This window comes from Corylus avellana, chromosome ca2 (assembly GCF_901000735.1).
Source record: "Corylus avellana chromosome ca2, CavTom2PMs-1.0".
Taxonomy (NCBI): domain Eukaryota; kingdom Viridiplantae; phylum Streptophyta; class Magnoliopsida; order Fagales; family Betulaceae; genus Corylus; species Corylus avellana.
The window spans coordinates 28897136-28901344 of NC_081542.1; positions in this window are offsets into that span (position 1 = coordinate 28897136).

Consider the following 4209-nt stretch of genomic DNA (forward strand, 5'->3'; position numbering starts at 1 on the left):
CTTACTACAATAAGCTAGAAAAAGTACTTTTTGAGGTGCTTGGCATTCCACGGCCTGGGGAGTGCTTTTCCCTCCATGCTCTCAAGGTAATAAGCTCGAGCCCTTCTGCATTCGATCACTCTGTAGGGTCCTTCTCAGTTTGGAGCTAACTTTCCCTCAGCAGGATCTTTGGTGGCTATGGTGATCTTTCCTAAGACCAGGTCCCCAATCTTGAAGCTTCTATGCTTGACCCCTTTATTGAAATACCGAGCTACGTTCGTCTAGTATGCTGACATGGCTACTTGGGCCTGGTCCCGTTTCTCTTGTAGCAAGTCTAAATGTGGTTTGAGACCTTCATCATTAGTCTCGGGATGGAAGGTTTCAACTCGGTAGCTACCCGAGCCCACCTCAACTAGTATGATTGCCTCGGTCCTGAAAGCCAAAGTGTATGGGGTCTCCTCGGTTGGTGTCCTTTTCGTTGTTCGGTATGCCCACAAGACTTCTGGAAGATCATCTGCCCAATCTCCCTTCCGATCTCCAAGTTTCTTCTTCAGAATTTTGAAAATTGTCTTATTAGTAGCTTCTACTTGTTCGTTCGCCTGGGGATGACCTGGGGAAGAGTAGTAGTTTCTTATACGAAACTTTGCACACCATTCTCGGAATGACTCGCAGTCAAATTGCTTCCCATTATCAGTTACAAATGCATGTGGAATACCATAGAGCATACAACATTCTTCCACAAGAACCGCTCTATGCTTGATGTGGTATTTTTGTGACCACAAATATCAATTATAAAAATAACCACTCGCAATAGGACGAATCTTTGTAGGATACGGCTATAGAGAGGGTGTCGAACCTCAAGGACTGCAGGGATTTTGTTATCAAATTCGAAAGATTAAAATTAACTTAATTAAAAAGATATTTGATTTGATTTTCTTTAAAACTAAAGTGCATGAAAATAAAATAGATTTAAAATAAGCGAGAGAGTGTAGGATATTGACTTCACCTCTATCCGCACAACAATGGCTAATCATAATTAATCCCAGAAATTTATCATATGCATGTTATAAATAAACAAGAAACTACCTTATTAAAGAATAAGCATAATCTATCTTCGGTTGGCACAGATCGGCCACTTAACCACTAAGATGCGGTACGGCCTGTCTTCCCTAGGTATAAATTATCAAATTCTTTAACAGGATACATACAATCAATGAATAAGTGTAACCCATCTTCGGTTGGCATGGACTGTCTACCTAAATTACACTAAACTAGGGTGTAGTACAATCCGTCTTCCCTAGGCATGGCCTATCAAATCCTATTGATCATATGTCAATTAAACCCATTGTATAACCATCATCCTCTTAATCATAGAAAACAAGAATGATTTGATTTGAATAAAAGTATAATACTTTCTAAGACAAGAGAAGAATTTCACAAATATTGATTTTGGAATTTAAGAACAATTGCATTTAATAATTAAGAACATAATCAAAAGGTAGCAATTCTAATAGTTATACAATCAACATGCATAAATTGAAAATCTATAAATTAAATACAATCAAACCATTGTGCTTGCATAGGGTTACATCAACACCCCACGAAGGGGTTTAGCCGCTCATGATCTTCTAAGCTCTAAAGACAATTTTCTGATTTCTAGCTCTAGGAAGCGGTGTGTCTGTTTACAATGTTTAGAGCCCTATTTATAGGGATTTGGAAAACCCTAAAACCCTAGAAATCCTCAGAAAATCGGAAGTCAGTCTCCCAGTCTAATTGGGAGACTGAAAACCAAGTCCAAGTTGGAAAAGGATTCTTGCCATGCATTGTACGCCCGTGTGCACTCGAGCTTAGCTGATATGCGCGCGAGCGCAGGCATGCGCTCGATCCTTGGCCGCAGACTCTCGAGCGTAGGTGCGCTCGATCCCAGGAGTGCTGCACACGATCCTAGATCCAGAATGCTCAGCTTTTTGTTCTTTTAAGCCCAATATCCAATGGTTTGTCAAATGAGACCTAAAACACAAAAACAAAACAAAATCGAACAAATAACAATGCTAAGGAATTAACATATGTAAATTAAGGGGCTTGAATGTGCAACATTTGACACTTATCACACCCCCCAACTTACATATTGCTAGTCCCTTAGCAATAAAATAGAAAATAAAGTGAAAGCTAAAAAGATAAATCCAACTTTCGTGGGATGTACGGTTGCATTTAGCGTATGCAACAAGCCTTTTAAACCCCTAGGAGTTCCCTAGAGGATAAGTGAAGTCTCGTGGGAGTTTTCCAGAAATGTTACCCACAAACATTGTCATCATTATGTCATTCAAAATGATAAAGCGTCACAAAAATAATGGTTCTCATTCATTAGCAAGCTTAAAATTATAAACTTCATTTTCAACATTCCAAGGAATTTACAAGTCAAATCACTTACAAATGGCAGATTGAGATACATGATGTGGTAATTTTGTGACCAAAAATATCAATAATAAAAATAACCACTCGCAATAGGATGAATCCCGTAGGATAGGGCTATATTGAGGGTGTCGAACCTCAAGGGCTGCAGGGTTTTAATTATCAAAATTTGAAAGATTCAAATTAACTTAATTAAAAGAGAATGATTTATTTGTGTGAATTTAAAGTACATAAAATAAACGGAAATAAAGGAAGTAAATGTATGAGAGAGAGAGTATGGTATTGACTTCACCACAATCCGCATATCAATAGTTAACCATATTTAATTCTAGCAATTCAATCTATGCATGTTATAAATTAAACAAGAAAACATATGAAAATAATTTCATACAATCAACGGAATAGCATAACCGATCTTCGGTTGGCACAGACCATCTACCTAAATTACACTAAACTAGGGTGTAGTACGATCCGTCTTCCCTAGGCATGGCATATCTAACCCTATTGATTGCATGCCAATTAAGAACCATTGTATAACCATCATTCTTATAATCACAGAAAATAAGAATGATTTGAGTTCAATAATAGTAAAATAATTTCTAAGACAAGATAAGAATTTTACTAATATTGAATTGGAATTTAAAGAACAACTGCATTTAATATGAAGAACAGAAATCAATTGTAGCAATCCTCAGAGTTATACAATCAACATGCATAAATTGAAAGACTAGAAATTAAATACAATCAAACCATTGTGCTTGGAAAGGGCTACATCAATACCCCACAATTGGGTTTAGCTGCACATGATCTTCTAGGCTCCACAGACAATTTACAGAAATTTTAGCTCTAAGAGGTGGTGTGTCTGTTTACAATGTTTAGAGATCTATTTATAGGGAATTGGAAAACCCTACAACCCTAAAAATCCTCAGAAAGTCGGAAGTCAGTCTCCCAGTCCAATTGGGAGACTGAAATCCAAGTCCATGCTGGAGAAGGATTCTTGTCGTGCATTGTACGCCCGTGTGCGCTCGATCCAAGATTTTGTGCGCTCGAGCCTAACTGATATGCGCACGAGCACAGGCATGCGCTCGATCCTTGGCCGCAGACGCTCAAGCGCAGGTGCGCTCGATCCCAGGAGTGCTACGCTCGATCCTAGATCCAGAATGCTCAGCTTTTTGTCCTTTTAAGCCCAATTTCCAATGGTTTGTCAAATGAGACCTGAAATATAAAAACGAAACAAAATCAAACAAATAACAATGCTAAGGAATTAACATATGTAAATTAAGGGGCTTGAATGTGCAACATTTGGTGCTTATCAATACACAAATTTGAATTAGTGCAAAGTGAACTAACACATAATCATGAGGCTTCAAAATAATTCCAATATGAATGAATAAACATCTCAGAATTTATTGGACTTCATATCAAATGAAACAATCTAGGGCATACTTTTTTTTTCTTTTTTTTTTGGTAGGCTTTGCAGTGCTTAGCTCTCTTAAGCTTTCTAGTTGACCCATGTATCGAGTGTTAGGCCAATGTCTCCCAAACCAAATGGCTTTAGGGCACTAGGTGTAAAGACACCCCTAAGGACTTACTAACTCGAGTAAAAAAGGCTACGAAGCTAAGCTAGCCATTTTATTAATTAACCCAAAAATTTCACTTTTTGACGCAAACACTCACTGCTTAATGAGGCAAGAGGTCCGGTTACTTAGCGAAAAATTCAAACTTGATTTTTTTTTTTTTTTTTTTTTTTTTTTTTAAGAATGCCAAAGTTATTCACCCAATATATCACCCCACATAATTCAAGCTATTGAAAACAAA